Source organism: Mixophyes fleayi, chromosome 6 (assembly GCF_038048845.1).
Source record: "Mixophyes fleayi isolate aMixFle1 chromosome 6, aMixFle1.hap1, whole genome shotgun sequence".
Classification (NCBI taxonomy): domain Eukaryota; kingdom Metazoa; phylum Chordata; class Amphibia; order Anura; family Limnodynastidae; genus Mixophyes; species Mixophyes fleayi.
Genome location: NC_134407.1, coordinates 165,631,840 through 165,651,416, shown reverse-complemented (window position 1 = coordinate 165,651,416; position 19,577 = coordinate 165,631,840). Strand labels below are relative to the sequence as shown.

General features: G+C 41.4%; 1 protein-coding gene across 4 annotated transcripts in view; it reads right to left on the bottom strand.

Annotated features, from left to right (window-relative positions):
• The window catches only part of GRB7 (growth factor receptor bound protein 7), a 56,301-nt gene that overhangs the window by 25,624 nt on the left and 11,100 nt on the right, over positions 1 to 19,577 (bottom strand). Inside the window, exon 2 of one of the 4 annotated variants that reach the window (XM_075177090.1) lies at positions 9,904 to 9,957. The exons of the other annotated variants lie outside the window; for them this stretch is intronic. The gene's annotated coding sequence lies outside the window, so the exon portion shown is untranslated. The remainder of the gene's footprint in view (positions 1 to 9,903; positions 9,958 to 19,577) is intronic. 4 annotated transcript variants of the gene reach the window in all.

Here is a 19,577-nt window from a genome sequence, read left to right as displayed (position 1 = left end):
AGTAAAACTACATGTTTGCATTTACAATGTTGTTCTGATTGAAAAACATTGGATTTCCCAATACCTCTTGATTTAATGTAATTTCACGCAAATGGCAGGTAGATAATACCGAAGTTTGGGTTTACAAACTGCATCCAATATATGACAGATTAAAACCATATATAATACTGCTGCTTTATAAATCTAACCCCCCCACAATGAGTTACAGACATTCACACACATCTCTGAAGGGATTGGACTATGAGACGTATCACTGATTAACCAGCTAGGAATAGAAAGTAGAGATAAAGGCCACCAAGCATTTAACCCCTGTGTGCTGGCATAGCTGCACTCTGGGAGAACATGGGTTAACGGTTAGGTTTGTTTTTTCTTGTCTATCATCTTATGTAGCTGCAGTTAATAATTGACTAGATATTTCTCATGCATGAAATGACCTCTTGTTATATTGTAAGTGACAACAGAGGGAGGCAGGGAGAGTTGCACTCAGTGAAGCGGATGATCCAAAGTCTATCTATAGGGAAGGGAGGGTGTTGTGACGCAGTCAGTGCCATTTCAATGCCACCCACCCTTCACCTAGCAGTTATGCAAATTCCTTTTACTTCTTCTCATTCTTGGGATCCCTGCACTAGGCTAATTCTTGCTTCAGTCCCATCCAGACAGGTGCAGCACCCAGCAATGTCTGATTTGCTTCCTTCTGCTATGATCTAATCCTGTGTACACTTTTCCCTGGTGAAATGGGATAACAGTCTCCATTAGGGTCTAGTTTCAGAGGCATTAGGGAGGGCTAAGGCTTAACACAAAGAAGTAAAGCTGGATTTAATCATAAGCTTAACACTGCAATACTCTTGGCTCAGTTTTCTTTCGTACAGCAAATTCTATGTTGTTTTGATTTCCACCTTATAGATATATTTTTGTATTTAGAGATGCTGCTGCAGCTGTTTACAACTTGTGATACCTTTTAATTGCATATAAGCTGTTTATTGGTAAAATACAAATGAGAGCTCACAATGGGTTCTTTGAATTTTAGGTATCATTGATTTTATTATTTTGTGGATTATTAATTAGCACATTAGCATCTAGTGAATTTCTTCAGGGGCTAGTCTGTTGTAATGTATCCACTGTCAATCACACCTTTTTTTTACAATAGTAATGGTCTAATGAAGATTTATATTCACCGCAGGATAACCTAAGGTGTTAATTTGCAATCCACTTGCACTCAACCTCTGATTTAACTCTTTTGCTCCCCCCTTTCCCATCACCACAGAGCTCCATGAACTAGTCTTTAGTACATGTTGTGTAAAAAATAGTACATGCATTGTACCAGAAAGAAGGACATGCATTCTACCAAAAACACATATAAACATTCTACTAGAAAGAAATGCATACACTCTACCAGAAAGAAAGACGTGCATTCTACCAGAAAGAAATATATACACTCTACCAGAAAGAAATACATACACTCTACCAGAAAGAAATACATACACACTACCAGAAAGAAAGACATGTATTCTACAACAAATAAATGAACTTTGTTTATCCTTGTTCTTTTTTTTTTAGCACAAACATTACAGTATGATTGACATGCACATGGACATTTGCAGGAGACTTGTACTCTTTATAAGCCCTTGTGGTAGTCAGATTAGATACCTGTCTCAGCTTGTTTAGTATGAGAGTGAGAAGAAATAGTGCTGCACTGCAAGGTTAATATGGCATCTTTAGTACGGTATGTCTAGCTGTGTTACTGGACTTTGCATCCTGAGTGTAAGAGAGTCGCCAAAAAGGAAGGAAAAACACTTTAGACAAGAGGATAGTTGGGACCTTAGCATCAGCAAAAAGTACCGGGGTAGGAGAACTGTTCACTAAGGCCAACAAAAATGACTAGGAACAATGGAGTACTTGGAAGACCTCAAACACCATGTCCAGGTACCTCTTCCATTAACATTGGTTAAACGATACCACAGGCTCCCATTACCCATAAGAGTCTTTATAGATCGACTGCATCCACTTTTGAGTATGTTTGGGATTATGTGCTTTTGTGTTGGTATTTCAGTGACTATGTAGTGTTTTGTTTCATTTGTTATAGCAGAAGTTATGGTTTATTGTAACTCTTGGATGTGCAGAATATCAACTTTTATGTAAATGTACTGGTCTAATGTATGTTCTTGGTCCCAGTCCCCAACCATTCTGGAGACCTTTGCTTGACATGGTCTGTGGAAAATTACCAATTCTACCTGATCTCTGTAATAGAATCTGGTATCACTATGAGCATACTCCACAGAAGAGAGACTGTGGAAAGCTGTTATGAGGCAACTAACTTCTTCTGCCGGATTTAAGAGAATCTCTGAATGTGGTCCGTAATGACATGCGGAGGTTCAATTGTAATCACCAGACCTGAACATGTCAAGATGCTTGGAAGAGTGATTGAAATTTGACCCAGTTACCCCGCAATGGAAAGTGTAAATGGCTGAAGCAGTTCTCTGGAATAAAACTAGTTTCTTTGTAAAAATAATCCTTTAAAGCATCATAGTACTGCTTTAGATTTGGTAAAGCTCTTCAGAAATATAGGTACATATGCCTCAGCTACAGAAATATTAAAAATTGTGATGGATGTGTGCAGTGATCCTGTTAGAAGGCTCTCTGGTTCATTTGGAGTAGATTTAGCAAATAGATATTAGCCACAAACTTGTCCAGCTGATTGATATGTCTTGAGACCCTATCTCAGCTTAGTGGAATCTCATTGTAATGAAATTGAGAGAAGAAGCAGATACCAAAGTACATGCCAGGAAGGCCACCACTTACTTTTCTCTCCTAATGTCCCGCTCAACTTTATGGCACAAATCCACAACAGTTGTGGAGATACAGAGTGTCCGTGTTAATCTTTAGGGTCAAGACAAAATTATCCTGTATTTTGGGTAAAATCAGTAGTGCAACTGTATAAAAGTACATATGCCCCTCCAGTACAAGGTAGGTATACAAAAATAAGCAAAAGGTAAAAGGTAAAAAAGAAGCAAAAAGCGCTCAAAGAATGGGTTGGACAAGATTTACCTGTATGTTTGACTAATACTGGGGTCTAGTATCAAGGCTTCACATTAAAGAGTGGGGAATGAAATATACAGATAACAAATGCTTTATATATATAGTGAAATGGGACTGTGGCTGAGTGACAAACTGCCACATGTGGGCAAAGGGTTAACCTTCCTGGGAGTCAGGAGGTAGTCCCACCCATTCCTCATAGAGTTCAAATTCCATTTAGTCTTGGGAGGGTAGAAGTCTCACACCTCTACTCTGAAAGAGCCAATATACCCTGAACTTTATGCATAGCTCTGGTTTTTCTGTTCCCATGTGTTGCTGTGTTGTGCTATGGACCCTCACAATACAACTTCTGTTTGACCCCGTCTCAAGACTTTGGCTGGTGACTTGATGTTAACCCACTGCAAGTTGGTGACAGAAGTGGGATTTGATCCCATGCCTCCATATGGAGACCAGAAGAAAAGACCACTGGGTCTCATGAGAAGTTCTGGTGGGAAAGAGACTTGCACCATCCACTGTTGATACTAACAATGATTTCATAATATTAATGAGGCGTTAACTCTTCCAATGCGCCCCTCTCTGACCTCAGAACGACCCAATGGAAAGACGCTGCTTTTAAAAGGGCATTTGATAATGTTGTCGCTTGCACAGTTTAAAATTTAAGGTATCCTTTCATTTTGCAAAACTATATATATCAAGGACAAGCATAAACAAACAGGGGAGGCTTTACAACAATTGGCTGTTCCCATCCCCTTTAGAAAACAGGTGTTGACTTTTGATCCACTCAGTTCCTTAGGGGTGGTTTTATCATATAAATTGGGATAGGATCACAGCAAGGTTTTTTGTCCAGATATCTATGCAGAGGTTGCTAGATTTTGTGCAGCATATCCTGATTGTCAAAAAACAGCTATGAAATATACAGCCCCTGCTCCACTGGTTCCCTTCTCCATTGTTGGGTGATCCATGGCTCGGTTGATACAAGGGGTCCTGAAGCTCTTAAAAGTGATCTCATTTAGAACATCTGTATACCATCCACAGACAGGTGGAGTAGTTAATTGGTTTAATCACACTTTAAACTCCATGTTGAAATTGTTTATTTACACCGAGAAATGGTGGGATGAACTTTTCCCCTATTTGTTGTTTGTTGTATGCAAGTTGCCTGGAGCCTCAACCGGCTTTTCACATTTGGAGCTCCTTTATGGGAGAAATATATTTGGTATCCTCAATCTCCTTTGAGAGTCGTGGGAGCAACAGCCGGTGGAGGAAAAAAACATATTACAATATGTTGTGCATATGCGTAAATACCTGGATTTACTAGCTAGAGAGAATTTATTAAACACACAAGAAGCACAAGAGTGGCTGTATAATCGTAAATGCTCACACTTGTGTCTTTGCGCCAGGCAATAAGGTTTTGCTGTAGCTAACCACACAGAGGAGAAAACTGTTGGCTACATGGCAAGGACCCTTTGAAGTGATGTACAAGACATTGGGAAAGGGAAACAGATTTACCATATAAATTTGTTAAAAGCTTGAAAAGAGCAGGACAGTTATTTGTACACCATTGTGAGGCTAACATTGATCTTGGTCCTCTGGTACCACTAAGCCCACGATAATTGCAGGAGGATCCCTGTGAACCAACTATTAAGTCTGGAGCAAAAAGGTTCCTTAAAGGTGGCTGAGTTTCCAGACATGTTCTCAGATATGCCAGGAGGAACTAATTTGGCTCTGCATGACATTGTGACTCCACCCGGTGTGGTGGTCCATCTAAGGCCTTACTTACTCCGAGAACAGGTGGTAAAGGAAGTATGTGACATGCTACTCTTAGGTGTCATAGAAGAGTCCATTAGTAAATGTTATAGCCCTATTATATTTGTCCCCAAATCCAACGGACGTACAGATTTCCTCAAGGTTATTGCGGTTTCTAAGTTTGATGTGCATCCCATGTCACGGGTGGATGAACTTTTCAATCAGTATATTTCTACCCTCATCTTACAAAAATTAATTGGCAGATCGAGCTGGGCAAAGTGTTCAAGTGCAAAACAGCATTTTCTACCCCCCTAGGTTTGCATCAATTTGTGGCTATGGCCTTTGGACTTCATGACGCACCTGCATTTATTCAACACCTTATTAACCAAGTCCTATGGCCTAACCAGAACTATGCTCTGTTTATCTTGATGATATTGTCTTCTATAGTGAACATTGGAGTTCACATCTTAATCGTCTTTGTGCTGTTCTTCAGTCCCTGTGACAGGTAGGTTTAATGGCTAATCTAAGAAAATGTGCCTTAGGGAAATACTGTGACACTGTGGGTAGCGGTTGCCTTAGACAATGTCACAGTCCCTTGTTCCTAAAAACAGTTGTGCTCATTTTTAAGACTGGCAGGCTACTATAGGTTTATTTCCCAGTTCTTTACATTAGTGGCCCTTATAATGGAGCGGCTGAATAATTTGTCTCCAAATAGGGTAGCAGGGTTCTTTGGTGTGTCAGGCTGCTTTTGTTACTATCAAGCGTATCCTTTGTGAGGGTTTTGTTTACGGTCTTCGGACTTTGCTAAACAATTTGTACTACAGATGATTCCTTTGATGTGGTCTCTGATCCCTTTAAGGTGGCTTCATTCTATGCAGGACTCAAAAGCTCACCTCACAAGATGGTACCTTGCGTCCAGGCTCTCTCTTTTGAGGCGGCCAGGAGGCTAGCCTATTAATTCACTTTCAGTTCATCCAGCCATAGGGGACTGAAAATCCTTTGGGTTCTGGTGCAAAACATCTAATAGTCCTTCAGTTCCCTCAAAGGTATGCTCTGTGAAAAGACTGATAAGGAAGAGATAGCTGACCTGACATCACCTATTGTAGCCAGCTGAGCCATTTAAAAAAAACACATATGCTGAACTGCAACTAGTTCAGAATTATGTGGTTTCTCCAATTCATACTACTAACATACAATACATCTCTTCACGTGTCTCAAAGTATGTCCCAACTCAAGCAATCCGTCCTACCAGAGATCTGTGCCTCTCATTAACACTTATAACCATCTCCCATTTCAATTTACAGGGATGTTCTCGGGCTGTACCCATTTCTGTGGTATTATTTCCCTCGTACCACAAGACTTTCCCATAGCCTTTAAACCTCACCTCTTTAAGCAACCTTATAAAATTCCCAAACCCCCTTCTCACCCTCCCTAGATTATTCTATCCCTTCCTTTAATTTTTATTGAAAGATATGGTACCTCCTTACAATCCACCTGTGTTTCTATAATCATTATTAACATTTATGATTTTATCTGCAGCAATTTTTACAATTGGGAACAAACAGTAATAAAATTGCCAATTTTTATTACCTCCCCTCTGGGAGATCCCAGAGGGTCAGCTGGCAATTGAGGGAAGGAGTGTGGCCCTACCCCCTACTATGTAATGCCGTGAAAGGGGTATGATGGATTGCGTTATTAAGATCCGCTGCCGCTCAGATCTGGGAGGGTGTCTGCTCTTCCGGGAGGATGCCCCGAAGGCATGGTGTTAGCAGACTGACAGAGAGGTAAGAGATTCCTGCTCATACAGTCTATAGGATGATGAGATAAACAGGTATAGGAATCCTGCCAACTAATAATCTATTAATGGTATTTGAACAATATTCTTGTACAAGTACCTAGTTTACATAAAGCTATTAATAAGTAATCAACAGCTATTTATTTAAAAAAACCTGAATGATTCAATGAAAACTTAGAATAATTCCCACTGCTAGCTTGAGTCCCAGGCCAAAAAAAGGTTTATAGACTTTAATACTAAAAACACCAAGGACACTAACATATGTCATACCGCGACTTCTCCTACCGCCTTCATGAAAAATTATTACATTTCATTCACTTCCCATGACATTTTTCATACCACAACAACAACATTCCACCTCGACCACTCTTCCTATTGGTCGGGGACCTAACACTTCTGATTAAGAAAAAAACAAATTCACTTAGAAATTTTCTTTGATTGCTGTGATTTGCAGCAATCCATATTGCTTGTCACTGCATGTTATACATATACAGATCTCATGTATCTGTCTTTCTTCTATATGAGATGTTATAAAGTTTTAAATAATTTGTGATGAAGCATGTGAGTTGTTTCTAAAGCAATCTGATCTAAATAACTACTGGTCTTGGTATTTGTGACTAGAGCATGAGACATCTGCTTTTCAGGAGACAGACAACTCGCTGCTCCCATGCCCGCTTTCTTGGGGTATATATTTAGCTGTTGGCATGACGCTGCAACAGCTTTGATTTCACAACATACATTCCAAACAGTGGTAGACGATCATGCTGGAGTTGGGTTACAGATTGTAACAGAGCCAATTCTAGAGGGCACGTACACTGCCCTTACCCATTAGTTTCCTGCAGGGCTAGCTCTCTGCAACTCATCTCTTTGCTGTCAGCTGTCTACAGGCAGGAGGCATTAGAAAACTATTCTGGCTATTATCTGTTTTCTAGTCTAAACACAGCTGAGTTGTGGATATTTTTAGGTCCATTTATTGGCATAGAATACTTGGAAATTTGAAAAGATTCTACACAGCAGGGAGGGGTGTTTATGACTAATATGGAATTTATGGAAAGCATACTGTCATAAACTGCACAGTACCACTTCTTCAGTGCAAATATCTTTTTAACATGTCCTCAAGTTATGTTCTGTTTTGTTGTCCAGGAACCTATATGCATCTAGACTGCATTGCATATTGTAGTAGGTAAGACATGGTGGCAGATCTGAGCTGTCCTATTCTCAGAGAAGAGCATGAAAACTAGTTGTCTGTAATTCCCCAAATCTTGCATTTGTCAAGCCAAACAATTGACCCCAGACTAGTCAAGTAACATTCTCTTTAGAAGTTCTCCTGTAAAGTCAGTCCTGTCCATCATTTAATGTTGCGGTTAAACATTTCAAAAACATTAATGTAAAACATTTTTCAAAACATTAATGCAGCTGGCACCCACATATTTACTATATTAGCAGCTTTGGCACAATACACTGGGACCATACTGTGACAGCATGGGTGGATCGGACAAGGGTCTTGGCAGATAAGGGTGCAGACTAAATTATCATGATTCTTAATTGGGCATGCTGGGAAATATGTGTGAAATTCCACTTGGGGTCAATCCCAAAATAAAAATAAAATTATATAGGGAGGTTAACCTCCCTTTATTGAATGATAATTGATAATGCATCCCGTGATTTTAAATATCACTTACTTATTTATTCATTAGCACTTTAAAATTTCGCTAATTTTATTCCTATTTTTAATATATATTAATAAAAGTTATATTTTAATTATTATTCATGATGTTCTTTCAGTCATAAAATAATATGCTTAAGTAATTTAATGGAAGCCTGAGTGCAGCTAAAATCCTCTACAAACAAAACTTCTGTCTTTTTTTGTACTATAATAGCAATGTGTCAGAACACAGAGCATGACAGATTGCTACCTATGGGGCTGCGTAGCCGCAGACCAATCAGAGTGCCCATGCTGATCCCTGTCCACTGCCTACAATGGGCACATAAGCACCAGAACTGGACCATAGAGCAACGGAAGAAGGTGACCAGGTCTGGTGAATCACATTTTCGTTTACATCATGAGAATGGCAGGGTGTATGTGTGCACCAGGATGCACTATGGGAAAAAGGCAAGATGACGGAGGCAGTGTGATGCGCTGGACAATGTTCTGCTGGGAAACCTTGGGTCCTGGCATTCATGTGGATGTTACTTTGACACGTACCACTTACCTAAACATTGTTGCAGACCAAGTATACCACTCTATGGCAGAGAAATTCCCTAACATCTTGGTGCCAGATACCACAGGGGACCTTCCATCTATTTATGCTATTATAGTATCTGGAAATGAACTTGCTCTACACATATGCTCTCACATACTCACACTTGCTCTCCTGCAGAATTCCCTGGATCCTCTAAGGTTCAAGGTTACTAAATCAGTCAACAACTGCTTACTATTGGCCTTATTTAGAGTTAGTATATAGCAAATTCCGCTGGAAGGTACGATTTTGCACCATGGCATAACCATGTCGGGATGAGGGGACGGGGGGTAAAGTGTGCACACAGATATAGTTAGGAGTGTGGCATGTAGTAGCTAAACTCTAAATTGCAGTGTAAAATAAAGCTGGCCAGAATTTAAGTGCTACATCAAATGAAAAAAGCAGGCAGTGTTGACCTTACACCTGTACTCCTTGTATCGAAACATGGTTTGTTCTGGTGCAAATTTAGCTGGATTTGCTCCTAACTCTAAATTAGGCCCTAAATGCCAATTCAACTAGAAAATATAGGGTCATCAGCTGTCATCTTGAACATCTTGAAATGCTACTGACATCACATTTCCATCTGAGGAAGATGACACATATTTCCTCAGAAAAGTTACACTTTTAACGTGGGAGAAGTTGTAGCTCTATGGTGATGACTCCTTTACTACCTACCATAAGACAAGCCACTTGTCATCCTGTGTCCCAGACACTAATAACTACTAGAACAGTAGATTGTTTGATTGAACAAGGAGACTGTGTCTGAAATTCTCTATACAGTGCTGTGTAAATATTGAATCTGCTAGATAATAAGTAAAGGAATGTTAGCGAGCATACTATAAATGAAGGGTGTGGGACAGGTTATGTGACTATGAAGGGACCATGTCCAGAGGACCAGGAGTGATTTGAGTCAGCGATTTAAATATGTCAGCCTTATAAGTACCTAATGGTTGTAACAGGTCCCAGCAGGTGATCTCTCTCCTGCTCGGAAGTGTGTTTTATATTTTCAAATTCCTAGTAGCCTTGTTGATGCCCCTCCCCTGTGAGCTTCCCATTGGGGTGTATAGGAAACACACAGAAATAGGGACTTACCAAACACCCACCGAAAGCACAAGAGGGATCTTCTGTTTAGACCATTACACGTTGCTGGAACAGAGGATGGGTGGAGTCAAGTAGGTAAATATTACTTATTTTATTTAATTTAACTCGTTTATGGTTAAAGGTGATTTCTGGCTTTATACATTACAAATATTTTATAATTTACCCCAAATTGTAGCACCCACCCCTTCCCAATAAGTGCATGATAGCAGGATTGTATATATTGTATTTAACCATTTATATACAGACACAGTCTAGTAATATTTGTCTGCAATATAGTCAACACATGTGGTGCAAGGGAAAATGGGGGTGTTGTCATGTCATTTTGCACATTTTGCAAAATTAAAGCAAATTTGTAAGTGGTTGTTGTGGAGAACAACGGTATGTGTATAATTTAAATATAAACGGACAATGCCAAGAGAATACATTTCTGAAAATGGTGCACAGCATTCAATTAACACACATTTGGTGCAAATAAAAATGGTGGTGATGTCCGAGTGGCTGCAGTGGGCAGAACCACCTTTATTCTTCGTATTAGTATTGATAACTGTCCACAATTGTCGGGGGCAGTTTATGTAAACTTGCGCAGGAAGAAAGGTAACAATCCTGTTTACTTTCATTTCCTAAACTCTGCAAGAAAAATGATAGTATCTGCCACCAAAGCCCTTGTCCACTCTCTTATTATCTCCCGCTTGGACTACTGTAACCTCCTCCTTACTGGCCTCCTCCGCTCTCATCTCGCTCCCCTTCGCTCCGTACTCAATGCAGCCGCTCGGCTCATTTTCCTTTCTCGCCGCTCCTCTTCTGTCTCCCCCCTCTACCAATCCCTCCACTGGCTCCCCATCCCCTACAGAATCGTGTTCAAGCTCCTCACTCTTACTTTTAAGGCCCTCTCCAACTCCACTGCTCCCTACATCTCCAACCTCATCTACATTCACGCTCCATCCCGCCCTCTTCGTTCGGCTAACGACCGCCGCCTCTCTTCCCCCCTGGTTACCTCCTCCCATGCTCGCATCCAAGACTTCTCCCGCGCTGCCCCCCTCCACTGGAACCAGCTCCCCCGCTCCATCAGAACTTCCCCCAAATTGTCCAGCTTCAAACGGGCCTTAAAAACCCACCTCTTCCTTAAAGCCCTACAGCCCCCCACCCATTGACCTCCTCCCAGTCTCCCCCTACCCCCCTCCCTCTCCTGTCCCCCTCCTACTTCCCTCCTTTTAATTCTCCTCTCCCCCCCTCCGTCCCTGCCTCCGTTATCCCCATTCCCTCCTCCTACCATTGTGTCTCTGTCCGTCCTACCCTCCCCTTAGATTGTACGCTCCTCCGAGCAGGGCCTCCTCTCCTTCTGTTCTCCACCACCTTAACTCTGCTCTCCAGCTCCTTGTCTCCTCCGTGAGGTCCTCCGGCCCCTGTCTCTACCACGCTGGGGGCTCTCACCTCTAATCTAGCTGTTCATTGAGCTTCTGAGTTACTGTGATTTCTGTTAACTGTACTGTGCTGTCTCACCCTGTATCGTGTTTCTGTCTGTCCCTGTACGGCGCTACGAATACCTAGTGGCGCCCTATAAATAAAAATTAATAATAATAATTAGCTACTATGAGCAGCAGCAGTTTTATACTGTACATCAGTTTTCGGACATGTACCCCTATATTATTATTATTATTAGCATAGATTTTTAAGGTGCCACAGTGCTCCGCAGCACTGTACATTAGGGAAAACCTTTTATGCAGTTAAATCAAGGACCCAGCGTCACCTTTTAAAAAAAGGTTGCAGAATCAGGACACATTCCAACTCTGATCCAGTCAAACCACACCCATTTCTTGTGAGGCCACACCCCGTTCAATCACTAGATATCGGAACTGTTGGCAAGTGTGATAATATATAAATGTTAGAAATACTTTTACCGCTAAGCCATACTTGCCAGCTCTCCCGGAATGTCCGGGAGACTCCCGCATTTTGCGTGAGTCTCATGGACTCCCAGGAGAGTGCGGCAATCTGCCAGATCTGCCCACTTCCTAGTGAAGTGGGCAGAATAAGGTCCAAAACGCCGCGATATTTGGCCCCCCTCTGTAAAATGACGCGTTTTGCATCATTACGTCACAGGGGTGAGGCCAAAATGACGCAATTTTTAAGCCCCACCCCTTGCACGCTCATCTTTCCCGGCAGGCTCCCGGATCACACTTGCCATAAGTTAGCAAGAATGCGCTAAGCAGTGCATAAGGAAATTAGAGTGTTAGAAACATAACTTGTCAGGAAAAAGTCCATAGCGCAAGGTTACGCTGAACAACGTATTGTCAATGCGGCCATCAGAGTATTAAATTAACTAAATTGATGTAACACTTTTTGGGCCTCATTAACGTTAGTAGTAAATCCAGCTAGAAGGTGCACCTCACTCAGCAAAACCATGCTATACTTCTGGCGTGGCAACTTTGCAATGTGCGGACAGATTTAGATTTGGGAAGGGGTGTGTGCTACCTGAAGGCTAAATCACAGTGTTTAAAGAAAGCTGGATTAATATGTGTCCTACATGCAAAAGCAGTCAGTGTTGTCCCTGCATGCCAAAACCCCAAACGCATTGACAACGCTTGCATGGCAACATGAACTGTCGCGGTGCTAATTTGGATTTGTTCCTAACTTTAAATGGGACCCTTTACTTTCCAGAGTGCCCAGCTGATAGGAAAAAGTGGCTAGATATCAGTAATACATATTTAGTGGCTGACTCACATCGTCTGACAAGCCCTATGTTGTGCCACATATACATGATACACAAATTGTCATTTGTAGACAACTTTAAACATTGATTTGATAAATCTAAATACATTTAACTATGTATGTGTGCAATCATCATCATCACCATTTATTTATATAGCGCCACTAATTCCGCAGCGCTGTACAGAGAACTCACTCACATCAGTCCCTGCCCCATTGGAGCTTACAGTCTAAATTCCCTAACACACACACACACAGACAGACAGACTAGGGTCAATTTGTTGGCAGCCAATTTACCTACCAGTATGTTTTTGGATTGTGGGAGGAAACCGGAGCACCCGGAGGAAACCCACGCAAACTCCTCACAGATAAAGCCATGGTCGGGAATTGAACTCATGACCCCAGTGCTGTAAGGCAGAAATGCTAACCACTACGCCACTGTGCAATGTAGTGATTTGTCTGCGTTACATTTACCTTTATTGTTAGTCTGATTTATCATGTAACAATGCGCCCAATTCTACACTACTGAGATATTGGCAGACAAGTGTGACCGTGTTCCAGCTATTTTGGAGAACACAATACATGGAATTTATGATTAAACTGGAGAACTACCTAACTGGAAAGCCAATAAAACAAAGTAAACATCATTTAACCAATTGTTTTAAAACTTGCTGATGCACCTGTAGTCTTGTTATTATTCCAGCAATCTGAATGTGCTGTGTGGTGCTTCTCTCTATGGAGGGTTGGTCACAGACTTGTTTACTGCCACCTAAAACTATTCTCCAATTACAATAACTTGTAAATCAAGCGTATCCCAGACATGAGACTACTATTGTTTTATTCAGCAGATAAGTCTTATATAATGTCTGGGTTTTTGATTGAAAAGATTTTACTTCCTTTTTAACACCCAGTGCCAATTATTAGCTTTGCTGCAATAACTCAAAGACACGTATTAGGTTAGTCATCAGGCCACATGAGCCATAGATTGTAAGCTTGCAAGCAGGGCCTTCTTCTGCAGGACCATCGTCTGTATTACCCAGTATGGTTTATTACTGTGTCCCCAATTGTAAAGCGCCACGGAATTTGCTGGCGCTATATAAATAATAGTTGATGATGGTGAGTGAGTGTAAGATGATCTTCTGGAGGAATCAAAGGCTTGATTCTGGCTAAAATCAAGCTCCACTCCTAGCATATTCTGCCAACCAGTGGTGAGTCAATAGGGCAGGATTAGGGAGCCTGTGGCCCTCCACTTGTTGTGGAAATACTAGTACCAATATGCCCTGTCAGCCATAGAACAGGCATTAGGTCAGGTTATGGATCTTCAGCTGCTGTGGAACTATAAGTTGCAGCAGTATTAAATTTTGTGAGAGACACAGTTTTCCTATATCTTCATTATGGGATCTTCTTCACTCATACAGGGATTTGCTTTTTGACCACAACCTTCTACACATACACTACAAGGCCAAAAGTGTGTGGACACCCCTTCTAATTACTGTGTTTGTCCATTTTAGCCACACCCATTGCCAACAGGTCCGTCAAATCAGCCACCATGCAATCTCCATAGTCAAACATTAGCAGTAGAATGGGTTGTACTGAACTACTCAGTGACTTTCCACGTGGTACTGCCATAGTATGCCACCTTTCCAACAAGTCAGTTGCCCTAGTCAACTGTAAGTGTTGTTATTGTGAAGTGGAAATGTCTAGGAGCAAAAACATCTCAGCTGCAAAGCTCACAGAACAGAGGCCTGAAGTGCACAGTGAATAAAAATCGTCTGTACCCAGTTGCAGTAGTCACTATCGAGTTCCAAACTGCCTTTGGAAGCAACATCAGCACAAGATCTGTTCATCGGGTGTACTTTTCCATGGCTAAGTAGCCGAACACAAACCTCAGATCACCAGTCATGATGCCTGGAGCAGAAGATGCTAGGAGAATGCTTCCTACCTGGAAGCCTACTGCCAACTGTAAAGTGTAGTGAAAATGGAACAATGTTTGGAGGCTGTTTTTCAAGGTTTGTCCTGGACTCCTTAGTTCCAGTAAGTGGAATCCTTAATCTGACAACATACAATTAGATAATTTTGTGCTTCCATTTTTGTGACAATAGTTTGGGGAAGGCCTGTATCAGCATGACAATGCCACCTTGCACAAAGTGAACTTGAGTGGCCTCCACAGAGCCCTGGCATTACCCCCATTGAACACCTTTAGGACAAATTGGAATGCCGATTGCGAGCCAGGCCTTATTACTCAAACTCAGTGCCCGACATTATTAATGCTTTTTTGGCTGAATAGATGCTAATACCCACAACCATGTTCCAAAATCTAGTGGAAAGCGTTCCCAGAACAGTGGAGACTGTTGTAGCTGAAAAGGGTGATCAACTCCATGTTAGTGCCCAAGGTTTGGGAATGAGATGTTCAACAAGCACATATGGATGTCCACATACTTTTGGCTATGTAGTGTATGTATGAAATCTTCCACAAACCGACATAAAGCCAGTGGCTCAACAGCTAAGTGCTTTTCAGTGATATCTCCATGTGCATATTCCAATTATTTCATCACCCTAGCATTTTTTGTATATTATTAGCACAGCACATTTTTGCTTCACAGTAACATATATCATGAGGTTTCTTTTTTCACCCTTGAATGCACTTACAGTATTATTTTGCACACACTGTTTGCTCACTTTCTGTCATCTCCCCTACCTACCACACAGCATTGTCTTTGACAAAGGCTCTGCATGTTGTCATCTTGGATAGTATGAATAGGAGGAATGTCTAGCATTGTAATGACAAAACACTATGCGTTCTATAAACATCTCATCAATTTCTCTTAAACAGCATAATTTCTGTCTTTGACACCATTATGTTTTATATTGTTGATAATAATACTATAATTCAATGATTAAATCTCTTAATTCTTTAATTTCCTGCAGATTTCATTCTACTCCCCTGAATCTTTTGACTCATTTCTTAGCGGTGATGTTTCTCTCTATAGTCTACTGCAATTATATTTGATTGATGTGTTTCAGGTTAGACAATGAAGACATGTGATTGGTTGCTATAGGGTTTTGCACAATGCATTTGAGTTGTATACACACTCTTTTTACTCTCTTTGTTGCTTATTCTGACCCAGTGTCAGAACTACAGGGGGTTCGGCCACTATGAGCCCCGAAGGTAAGTGGGAACCCAAGTCAACACCCTCTTCCCCCTCCAAGGCCCCAATTCATCTGCTCTGCTCTCAAAAGAGTAGAGTAGAGGTCTTTTGTGAGCCAACCCACCGTGCAGGTCCAGAAGAGGCTAGTGCTATAGGGCACTGTTCTGCCCCTCTTCTGACCTGCATCTGGGGTAGTAATAGCAGAAGCAGTGGTCACAAGTGCTACCAGCCCAAGCACCCTGGGGTCTATCTGTGACTATGACGAAGAGAAGTTAATGATAAGGTTGGCAAGCTTAAATGAACAGGCAAGAGACACAAAAGAAGGAAGACAAGAGGTAGACTTTGGAGAATCACTAGAAATACAGGCAGCACAGGTGAATCATCCATGGACAAAGGTTCATGTAATATGTTTGGTGCATGTTGAAGAAATGTCAGGAGGGCCTAGCTACTCTTCTACCACATATCTCTCTGTTTTATCATAATACTTTTTCTATTATTAACCCAATATAAAAACTTGGTGGAAACTTTTAAACATTGGACAACAGACGACAATGTCATGACCAAGCAGGAGTAATGTTCTCACTTAAGCCCTCTTTCAAATAATTGTTGTGTGAAAGTATAGGACTGAGAATAGGACATGCTGCACTGGATATGTGAACACACCACAGTGAGGATAGGACACACTGCACTTGGGATAGGACACACTGTGGTGGAAACAGGACACTCTGTGGTGGGAACAGGACACACTCCACAAGGAATAAGAAACACTGCACTAGGAATAGGAGGCACTGGGGATAGGACACACTGCACTGAGGATAGGAAACACTGCACTAGTGATAGGACACTCTGTGGTGGGAACAGGACACACTCCACAAGGAATACGAAACACTGCACTGGAAATAGGACACATCATCATCATCATCATTTATTTATATAGCGCTACTAATTCCGCAGCGCTGTACAGAGAACTCATTCACATCAGTCACTGCCCCATTGGAGCTTACAGTCTAAATTCCCTAATATAGACACACACACAGACAGAGAGGGAGAGACTAGGGTTTTTGATAGCAGCCAATTAACCTACCAGTATGTTTTTTTTTGGCGTGTAGGAGGAAACCGGAGCAAACACAGGGAGAACATACAAACTCCACACAAATAAGCCCATGGTCGGGAATCGAACTCATGACCCCAGTGCTGTGAGGCAGAAGACCTAACCACTAGGCCACTGTGCTGCCCATCACTCAGTGCACTGGGAATAGGACATGCTGGGCTGGGAATAGGACAATTGCTCTGGGAAGAGGACGCGCTGAATTGGGGATAGGGCACACTGCACTGGAGGTAGGACAAAGTGGGCTGGGGATAGGACACATTGCACTGGGAACAGGATGCACTATGCTGATAAGATGCACTGCCCCAGGTATAGGACACAAAACTGCAGTTGCCTGTGTGGGCCAGATTTACATTTGTACCCCGTTACGCCAATTTTGTGGCCTGTCCCATATCAACCATAGCACTATAACTGTTCATCATCCCAAATGGTTCTAAAATACACCTAATATGTTTGCATAAAATAAGCACATAATGAAATGATTGAGCCCTAATTGAGATAATAGTTAAATGTCTATAACATGTACATAATAAGTTAACAACCAAGTGAAATAGTAAAAACAATGATCTACAGTGAACAGAGTGCCACCCCTATAACTGTGGCACCCTAGGCCTGAGCCTATATGGCCTTTCCATATATCCTGTTTATATACTAAAAATAGAATGGAATGTTTACAATTATGATTCATTCCTACAAAAACCACAGTCCCTTTTTAAACATTTAGAATGCCTGCTTAATATGTCTTCTCCCAACATTTTGCATAGAATGCCACTGTAATTTTTGACAGCAATAGAGATAGAAAATTAAAATAAGTAAAAGGAAAACGTAAGAATTTCTGGAACAATTGTTTGCTTTGAAATAAATGCTACTGAATCATGCTATGATCACTAATGTATGAATAATTGCTATGTGTGTACATTGGTATACCACAACAGCTCATACTGAACCAGTTCATCAGTCATCAGTAGATAGCCGTGATACAGCGCCAAGCAGCAATAACAACCATAGCATACCTACCGCACATATCTGAGGAAGAAACATTTACTAAGTGTTTATAAATGACTAATGTAGAATTGTAGACTCATAACCATTGAATGAATCAATGCATTTGATCTATCTCAGTTTAATCTGATCATTTCCAGGGACTACCCCTCCTTTTGTTATTATTATTTATTTATTTATAAGGCGCCACAGATTCCGTAGTGGTGGATACAGAAGTAACAAATAGATGATACATGTCAGCAGCACAGATAAGTGTGAGTAATGCTATGGGGACTCACACAGAGTGCAGCAAAAGAAGTGACAGGACGTACGAGGGACAGGAGATAGATGTGGGACAGTAGAGAGGAACCTGCCCGAGAGGGCTTACATTCTAAAGGGAGGGGTGGTGAGAGACAGTAAGACCAACTGGGAGAAAAAATTTATATAGAAGACGAGGAAGAAGAGGTGATGGATATAATGGTTAGGAGGTGGTAGGATAGGCGAGTTTTAAAAGGTGAGTTTTGAGTAAGCGTTTGAAGGACTGAAGGTTGGGGGAGAGTTGTGTCAGACGGGGATAGGGAGTTCCAAAGATTAGGGGCAGCACGGCAGAAGTCTTGGAGGCGAGCATGGGAGGAGGTAATGAGAGGTGAATTGAGTCATAGGTCAGAGGCAGAACGGAGTGGCCGGGTAGGTATGTACCTCGAGACAAGGTCAGAGATGTAAGGAGGAGAAGTTTTGGAAAGGGCTTTGTAAGTGAGGGTAAGGAGCTTGAACTGAATTCTGAAACGAATAAGGAGCCAATGAAGGGATTTATGCAGAGGAGAAGCAGAAGAGGTGCAATGGGAGAGGAAGATGAACCTAGCCGCAGTACTTTTTGACATGTGTAATAGAATCATGTATGTGGTTATCTGGAAGGTCAAGTAGGAATCAAGTATTTATGCTGGAAGCATGTGAAAGAAATATTTACTGGACTATAACTTTGTAGGAAGCATTAAGTTGGTGGTGCTTGACATAGTGTATTCCACGCTGGCAATTCTTAAATTTGCCAGAAGTGTTGATTTGCCTGAGATTATCAGTTGGCGAATCTGGCTTGCCAACTTTTTCCAGACTTGATTTAATAAAACTGTCATGTGCTGCAGCCATTGAACAATGCCCCTCTCGGTGTAATGGTACCAACACAACCGACACAACACACAAGAGCGTTGTGCTAACTCCATGATCGGAGAACTTTGTGACATCATTAGCTAAGCAAAACTCTGGACATGCACACAAATGTGGGCTGGTATTCTGTGAACTCCATGTCCACAAAGCTGTGATCTTACGCATTTATACAATACCATTCATTATTAGTGTTGTACAAATAATATAATAGTAGACTATAGTGGCTACATTTGGGACTTTGTGTAATAAATGATTTCCTCCCACTGCATTTTTATTTCTTGGAATGGAATCTAAAGTTGGCCACACACTGGCCAAATCTGTTGTTTGACCAGATATTTTAAATTTAGCCACAGATGTTGGTGGCCACATCGGATGAGATCTTCAGGCCAATAGTCCAAATCACTTCTAGCTCCACTGAAGTCAGTTATCTCTGTCAGAAGGTGACCCCACACAACCATGATAATAATCTGCTCAATTTTGACAAGATCATTATTGAATTCATGGTTGTTTTCCGTTCCCCACATGCTGAGATAATGGGAAAGTTGCCTATCCATACAGCTGTG